This window comes from Equus quagga, chromosome 9 (assembly GCF_021613505.1).
Source record: "Equus quagga isolate Etosha38 chromosome 9, UCLA_HA_Equagga_1.0, whole genome shotgun sequence".
NCBI classification, from domain to species: domain Eukaryota; kingdom Metazoa; phylum Chordata; class Mammalia; order Perissodactyla; family Equidae; genus Equus; species Equus quagga.
Genome location: NC_060275.1, coordinates 101,836,630 through 101,846,420, shown reverse-complemented (window position 1 = coordinate 101,846,420; position 9,791 = coordinate 101,836,630).

The following is a 9,791-nucleotide window of genomic DNA, read 5'->3' as shown; positions in this document are numbered from 1 at the left end:
TACCATAAATACAGGAAACCCACCAATCAAAACTTGTCCCACCAGCTTTTCTGCGTGCCACCTTGTTCTCCCTAACCTCTTAAATTTAGTCCCAAATCATGAATTGGGGAGACAGATCTGAGGGCACACGCCTCCTGTCTGTCTGGAGATCAATCTGGCAGAATAAAAAGCTGATTTCTCCCATCAAAAGCTGGTGCCATAATTAATTGTCTTGTTTATGCACACATCGGGCAGAGAACCCCAATTTGGGTGGCAACACTTATGCTTACGTTTATATCCTTCTTTCTATACTTCTAATCTTTTATTATAAACTTTTAAATTAATCAATGCAGTTAAAGTACTTGTCTACTTACTCAAATACTTAGTATACCTGTACATCTGGTTACAGTGCTTTCTGTTTTAATTTTCACTCATTGTACCTCTCTTGATTGGGCTTTTAACTTTTGATTACAGTTCTGGACGTTGTATGAAGAATGTTGGCAGGAAATTGAGCCATATTAATCTAATAAATTTAGCTGAAGCTGGATTTTTTCTTTTGTAAGATGTAGTCTTTCTCTAATTCATTCTTGTTACGTGGGTAAAGCTCTGCAGGCTTTGCCATCAAATACAGGTTGTGTTTATCACAGACCTTTTCTCTGTCAGATATTTTCTTTTTCTCTGTAGAAAATTACTCTCTATTTTTCAGGGTGTACTTGGCTTAGATTTTTAGCCTTTGGTTGTTCCTAGTGGCAGAATCTGTTAGCTGTCATGTTTCTCCTTAACTTATGGCTGTTTGCCACACATATCTGGCTGTTTGATGCCCTCTATTTATATACAACTATATTTTTAAGATTCTAGTCCCATATGTTGATCACAAATGCTTCTAGTCTTTGGACTCCAATAGTGACCCTCTTCCTGTGCATTCTGTGAAATTTCAGCCTCTAAGTAAAACCCAGGGTTGACCAACATCCCTACAAATGAAGCAGCTGTATATGATCACTTCATTCCCTTGACTTTTCAACTGAGTGCCTGGTATGATAGCAGGCACTCTCGGTCAGCAAGTTGCTATTTCTTTCTTTTTCCTCAGAACTGCAATCACAAAAATCAGAACCCAAAATCTAAATAGAGTAGATTTTTAAAAACAAGAAATTATCTTCAAAGAGGAAATATAGGCTAATTTTATGCCACGGAGAGGCCATTTAGTGGACTAGTTAATAACATGGAATTTGGGGCAATGTAGACTTGGTCTGAAGCTTGTCTGCTCCGTTGACCTGAATGCTCTTAGGTAAGATACTTAGCCTCCTGCACCTCACTTTTCTTAAGTGCATAGTGGGTGAAATAATGAGAACTAAGTCACACGTTGCTTTGAAGATTAGTTCAAATTAAATACGTAAAGCACTTAGCAGAATGCTTGGCATATGGTAACCAGGCCTAAAGGACTTTTCGGAAGTTATAAGATGATATTGGGATAACCGACTATAGTTTTTTTTATACTACACTAAAATGTTTGATTTACCTGTATTTCTCCTCCTTGAGAGTGTGAGACCTCTGAGAGATTTAGGCCAGTATCTTACTGGAAATTTTGTTCTTGAGGGTTTATCACAGTGCTTGTCATATAATAGACATCTCCAGTTTTAGTTTTGTTTTTAATAAATGAAATAAATGAAGGAATGGATAACTGACTGAGTGGAGAAATAAGAGAATGTCATACCTAACTTAGCATATACACATGAACTGTGCCTTGCACACGATATTTCCAGCTCCCCATGTAACTTTGGTCAAATCTCAATAATTATCCATCTACCATCTATCTATCAACCTAATCTATTAAATGTGTATGCATTCCCACTTTGAAATTAAAAACTCCTTTTGTCTATTTCCAGAACATAATAAAAAATAAAAATAAATACTCAAATTATGTATCATGTAATTAAGCATGAAGGAAAGAAGAAAGAAAAGAATTAAATAGGAAGGAAAGTAGTGAAAAAAGTAAGAAAAAGCCTTGAAAATAATACGAGTATTTTCATTGAGTAAAGAATTACTACAAAAATAATTTTTACTACACTTTCTTTAAAATATTCTATGAGAAATATACACTAAATGCTAAGTACAGTGCCACATTGACCAAAAGCACTAACTCCTTATATAGATTTTGGCATTCCCTCTAGAAAATGGTTTTCTAAATTTTGAGGAAGAGCTTATTGATAAAGTCAAGTAAAGGACAGACTATAAATTATACTTACACAAACTAAATTTGGTTCTTTTTCAACCAATATACAACATTTTACAGGCCTGTTCAGTTTTTCTCAAAGAAACTGTTACTTTTCAGATCAGCTATTACATTTTAAAATGTATAATATTCACCTTAAAGGAATACATTGTACCTAAGCATTATTGCCATAAAAAATCATTATGGAGAATAATAAAATTAAACATGCAAAAGAAAGGCTGCTTTTCCCTTTGGCAAGTTCAGTTTGACCTTGAAATGCTTCATTTTGTGCTAGTAGCCACTAAGTTAAGGAGATAATTGCTGTGTAATTTACCCAGCCAAGCAATTTGAATCAATGTCAAAGGCACTCTTCAAATAAAGGATCCATTTCAATTCGTAAGGAGTAACCAATTAAAAATATAGATATACATATATGTAATAATTATACACATATATACGAATATATACATTCATACATGCATGCATATGCTGTTCATTGCTGATGTTTGTAAAGCTGACTGATATTATTATACATATTTTGGTTATTCTTTTAAGGACACAATAGTTTGGAGAAATTTTCATGTAATTTATCATTGATGTTGTTTAACGATTTAACATTAATACCTGGTATACGATAAGAACTCAACAAATGCTTTTGAAGGTGAGGTTACATCTTAACATGTAACAGTCAAAACTGGATTTGTTTTTGTGGATGAATTTGCATGATTAGTGCCCTCTCAAATAACAATCAGCGATATGAAGCTTTTATTTAAACACCACCCATATAAGGAAAAAAAAGACCCAAACTAAACCAAACACAAACGTGAACAAAAAACATAATAATGTAACAATTCTCTATGTATAAAATTAATTCTAATTAGAGAGATTAGAATCATGGGGTCTTTTAGAAGGACCAAAAAGTGTGAATATCAAGAAAATGTTTAGTTTTGAAAATTCAGTTATTAAGAAATTTGTAAATAACATTTGGTACCTTTTTATTCAAATTTTATCAGTATTGTATTTCTGTTTTATTCTACTTTCAATACTCTGAGTGTCTATCTACTTAACATCATTGACATTACCTGCACTTTCAGTATGAATGATGAAATTATGTCATTCACACTAATATCTGATATATTCCAAAAAAATTTCATTTAAATTTACTTATTCAATATTAGAAACTAGAGGTCCAAAATTAGGTTTTGCTTTTGCAGCAATGATACCTAACAACAACAAAAGACCCACTGAATATGGGAGAAAGATTAGGTGCTCCAGAATTTTCTCATGTGACTTTTCTCTGTATATGCCTGATAAAAAACTCCTGATTGTCATAATGTCCTGCCCAGACATTAGAAAATGATTGTTGACATGGTAATAATTATTGACCCTGTCCCCACCACCCATAGTTCAGATTTTTTTTTCTTATGAAGAGAAAATCAGAAAGTTATGCTGTTATATATCTCTTCACTTATTATGCTGTTTTTCACTCCTGGTCCCAGCCCCACCCTAGGTTGTCATTCACTCCACTGCTTTCTCTTCCTTGAACTATAGAACGTCCCAAGGATGGGATGAGGCTGACTGGCCTTCCGTCTCCTTGATCTCCTTTGTGGTTATATATATTATATGTACATATAAAAAAGTAACATGTATATATTACTGAAGGCTGGGAACAATTTCTAAGGGAAATGTAATGTGGAATGGGAATTTGGAAGGCTTTTATTAAAATAAGGATTCACCAGGGTTCTCAAAGGAAGGACCTACAAAAGCCATCAAAGGGGCCTCTTGTAGATACTCTTCATTTTATTTTTATTTTCTTAGTAGAGCTTCTTCCTTTTTTCCTTCAGAAACCATATGCAATTTTCCCTAAGTGAAGCTTCTTCTTTGATCACTGGACAATATCTAAATTTCTGGACCTGTCTCTATTTTCTGATCCCTGGTTGTCATCCTGACTGATATCATTCTCTATAATAGCACTGGCATTCAGTATTAGGATCAGTGTTGCTTACCAAATTCCACCCCAGAAACCGTAATCAAGACTGGATCCAGTCAGACTTCCTTTATAGTTAACCAAAAATTGGCAAATGAAAGCATGATTGTCTCTTTAATATTAAATTTTGTTTATCAAACACACATGTCTTTCAAGCACAGGCATCCATTTTGAGTGCCAGTATAGTATCAAAAAATAAGGTACCCATCTCTATCTTCCTTAGCAATCCAAGAGCTGTATGATTGTATAAAGTAGTAATTGGTTTCTTTCTTACTTTAACTGGGAGCCTACTACCATAATAAATAGTACACATCACATATTTATGACCACTTTCCACAGGCGAGTTCCCCTTGTAGTAAGGAATCAAATTAGTTTTCCTTCATTTTCTCTTGGCAAAGGGAGGGAGATAGTAAATTATTCCATTTATATTAAGATCACCAGCACCTGTTCACAAAGTAAAATATCTAGGTATGTAAGCTAAATAAATCACAACCCCAAAAGGATTAAATATTGCCAAAGACTAGATGATTATATTTAGCCATGATTTATTTTCATTTTATCTGTCCGAATCAATGGTAGTCTTATTTAGAAAATATACTTGAATGTCCTGTAGCTACGGCTAAGTTATATTTCTGATGTGTTCATTTAATCTACTTCAAATTAAAAAATACAATTTATCCCACATTTAGATGGATTAAAATATACCTTGCTGTTTTGTATTTCTAACATCTATTTTTTACAAAAAAAATGGTGATTTACAAAAGATGACAAGCTGCAAAATAGGCTTTACTAGAATTTATGAATTGCAAAATGTTCTCTTGATAGTAATCAACGGTAGAATCACTGTTTAAATTTTCTCATTTATTTACAAGTTCATACATTACAGAGCTGGAAATAGAAGCAGCCCCTTCCAAACTTTCCATATTATAAAAGACTGTATCTTTATGACAAAGGAATTGAATTAAGGGCTTATGGTTGTAAAATTTTACAGTTGAGTTTATCCATTATCTTCTGATGATGTAAGGAGACATTCTTCTGCCCTTATGTTGAGAATCTTAAGAACGTGGTCACTGCAGGAACAGAGTTTGTAATTGCTTCACACATAGTTGACAATGGATTTTAGGGGTCAACGTCAATGGCTTTAGAGAGAAGCAAAATTATACTTAATAGTAATTAAAATGATACAGTGCCAAAGACTCGTTTAATATATTTTTCTTAATATATAGTAATTTAATACTAGACATGTAGGGTATAAATGGTTAAATCTTCATATTAGAATTCAGAAGCTTAAAAACATTGGGCATCTTAATAATATTTATAAAAGTAACAAAGTTTGAGAACTAAATTATATTTATGTATTCATATATTATATTCAAACAAATTTTCATCAGCCTTTGTCAGCTTTACTTATATATTCCCTTAAGGACTGCCCACACCCAAATCCTTCTGAGCTCTGTCTGTTTGCTCTACTCTCATCTCCCATTGGTGTTCAAACTTCTCTTAACTTCACCTCTGTGTTCTGTCTGTTAAAGTTTGATTCCACCCTAAATAGTCTCTCTAATTTTGATTTCTTAAAGAGATCTTTCATTGGATATTTCTAAGATCTTTGAGAACCAGTCCACCGCAGTAAGTATTCTCTGGCCCTCTCGGGTTTATGAGCAAAAGGAACTTAGGGAGATGACTCCTAGTTTTGGCCATTCCATTAATACACCTGCTTGTTCCTCCCTGCTTATTGGATAACCATCCTTTTGGGGAGAAATGAATATTTGTTGGTAATTTCTAGGCTTCAAGCTATTTGGACTATCAAAAAACCCCCATCTTTTCTCTCTTTGTTTTCTCGCACACAGCTGTCATTTTGCATTGGTCTGACTAATATTGGTGTTTTGAACCCATGGAATTATATTTTCGTGATTCATGACAATATATCTAGTTTGTTGAAGGTGTTATCTCTGGGGAGTGGGAGGGGCTGTGTATTTTATGTGAGGAAATTTGGAAAGCCTCCAAAACATCTTTTACTTCCATCTAGCCCTTTCTCTCCCTATTCTCACCCACATCTATTTTAGGCAGCCTCTTGGACACATTTTGTCATAATTTTTTCCTGTCAAATTTAATATTCATCTTTATATTGCTAGGTTGAATAGTCACATTGCAGTCCTTATCTGACACGCCCTATTAGGTTTCTGTCCTATCCCACTGTTTTTTTTTTTAGTGTCACTGGCTGGGTTCTTCTCTTTCCCAAAGCTTTTAATGTTGGAATACTTTGAGCCTCAGTATTTGTTGTTTTCTCTAGCATAAATATATCCACTATTTGTGTTATTTCATTTGTCTATGATTTTAGATGCATCTGTATGCCAATGACTGTTAAATTATGCACTCAAAACTCCACACTGGAATATGCAACTGTTTTCTCAATATTCTTACTTATATATCTAATAAACTTCTCAAATTTTGTGTATGTACACTAAAGTTGTTATCTTATTCCACAATATACTCTATCCACAGTGTTTCCCATCCACATTAATGGCAGCTCAATCCTATGGTGCTCAGACCAAACAATGTTCTTTGACTCCACCTTTTCCCTCCCACTCCATAGCCAATCCACCTGCAGACACTATCGGTTTCATCTTCAAAATATTTCCAAAATTTAACTATTTATCACCACCCCCACCACTGCCATCCTGAAGCAAACTGCCATTCTCTCTCTTTTTGATTAATGAAAAAACTTCCCAACTGACTTCATTAGCTCTTCCCTCATGCTCCTCCTGTCTTCTTTCAGCACATCATGAAGCCCTCGTGAATGGGATTAGTACCCTTATAAAGAGGACCACAGAGAGGTCCCTCATCCCTTCTGCCACGTGAGGACACAGTGAGAAGATGGATATCTATGAACTTGGAACTGGGCCATCACTAAATAGCAAATCTGCCAGTGACTTGATCTTGGGCTTCTCAGCTTCCAGAACTGTGAAAAATAAATTTCTGTTGTTTATAAGCCACCTGATCTATGATATTCTGTTCTATCAGTTAAAACAGACTAAGACACATCATTTACTCAAAACATCAATGTCTCTCTGTGCCCAATATTATCCTTTATCCCTTACATACTTCCCCTTTTACCACAAGGACTGAAATCCCTAAACCTTCATTTCTTAGACTCCCTTAAAAATTAAGCTTCAGGTTAAATGTTGCTAATGAAAAGTACTCATACAAAATTTTGAAAGTAAAACAGAATGAAAACCTATTTGTCTAGTGGCTACTATGGACAGGTCTGTTTGCTTTGCAACAAGGCAAATGTTGGAATTTTACCAGTGGCTTTTTGGCATGTTTCTAATAATCATCTGCTTGGGTATTGAATGCAACTGACATCATTAATCATTATTTCCCTATGATCCCTACAGTGTCTGAAAGCTGAAACCCAGGAATACCCTCTGTTACCATTCTTCCCAATAGCTCTTAATCATAAACCCCTGTATTAAATCCTTCTTATTTGAAATGCATAGTGTAACTTGTGTTTTGCCATTTGAATCTTTCTTGATAGAGTATTAGGTGTTTCAAATGTTTTCACAGAATAGAGCGTCGTAGATGGAAATTTGGAATTCCGTATATGACTTGGTTTGATTTCAAGTTAGTAAGATTCTTATCATCAGTTGTAAATTGAGTTTGGATAGGCAAATAGAATGTAGTAACAAAATACTTACTTAAATTATAACTTATAATTGGCTGGAATGATGTTTTTATGGAAGGCAAGGATTTAGGAGATGAAGTTGTACAAGTTACAGAATGACATATTGGAAATAATGATTAAAGTGACTTGGGGTGATGACAGCTTCTTATTACACTGGAGAACTTACAGAATGTCAAAGGCCAGAAAAGTATTGTAAATCTCAGTTCAATACCAGGTAGAAAGACCAAAGACCTTGTATGACTGTCTTGAAATCATCTAACTCTTGTAGCTCCAGAGTCAATATATCCAATTTCTAAGCCAAATGTCTGACTACACTATGAAGAATTACAATGTAAGTATAATTTATAGCCTTGAAGGTCATTTATACTAGATTTAGGTAATTGACAAAACTTGCGAAACTGGAATGGCGGGCACTTAAGGTAATTCCAATGAATCCAACTGTATTAAATCTCTCTATGCTAGTGTGCCTCCCTCCTAGCCAATGCCATCCTCTTCTCTTCTGAGGAGACCCTCCTACTTTTACTTGTAGAAACTGTGAAATTCCAAAAAGGGACATTTTACTTGCACGCATATGCCAACTTTCCTCAAGGTCTACCCCGTTACTTCTCATTGCATCCAGGCCCAACTAGATCTGATAACTAGAGAGAAATGACTAAATCACTCAAGGAGAGGACAAAACCTTTCTTGGAAGGAGATAGAATGGCAATTAAAGGAAATATAAGGTTTTTACTATTTATGTTGGCAGAACCTAATGAATTATTTGTGAGAAAAAAATCTAAGGGGTTATCCCATGGAGGGAGGTATGTAGCATTGGACAAAGCTGGACATACCAAAGTGTTTGGCGTCATTGAGTTCGTGCCTGCCACAGAAGCATCTCTAATAGTTAGCTTGATTGGATGACATGAACCTAGATTCGACAGTAGTCTGTAATAAATACAGCTTTAGAATTTCTTTGTCACAATATAGAAGAATCAACACTTAGAGATGTAGAAATGTTTGAATGAATTTCTAATAGTCAAAAGCTCTGTATATTACCTTCCATCTGCAATGTCCCTCCGGTGCCTTTTACTGAAAGAGCTTAACACTATGCTCTCTAGGAGGCAGAGATGCTTCAAGAAATTCCATTGATTACAGCAGAGCATATATTGAGGGGCAAATTTGGAGCTGAGAGGAAATAAATAGCACAGGTGATCAAATTACAAATTAAGAGGTTTACTCAAATACGCCTCAATGTGCCCACAAACACACATTATACTATTTCCCTGTTCCTAAATACATAGTTGGGAAACAGCTGGCAGAATTTCTGTGTCAGCTCCCTGAATCATAGATAGGGGTTTATTACAGAAAAAGGAGAACAGTGGAAGCCCTTGGAACTTTTCTGTCCTGACAAAGTAATAAACCGAAAGCAATATACCATAGCTGACAGATTGCAAATATCATTGCCACACTCAAAGACATGAAAAATGTAGAGGTGTCTTTCTTATTACTTTCTCTGAATTTTCCTATTTGACTTTTAAAGAAAAATAGATATTGATAAATGAGTATGTATTATTGTTATTTTTATCAGGTGCTGACTTCAATTCCACATGCTGTCCTAGTTATTTTATCTTTACTGGATGCAATCAACCAAGACTTTGTCTCCTTGTATACAAATGCTTTATTTTTTCCTTTTTCAAATAGGAAAGGCCAGCAGAAACCATGTATTTTCATATTATAAAGACAATAGTACAACTTTACTGTTTAAGCTCAGGGCTATTTTAGTTCTACAGCTCCCTGTCATGAACAGGCTCACTGTTACATTGATCTTCTGATATTGAATGGGATATCATGCTGTTCCATTCAGTTGGTGATGGCATGCTGCTTGGAGCTTATAAGCAAGAAGTAGCAAATGTCTATGTAACTTGTTAAGACAATATGTCTCCCAGAAGGTGAAA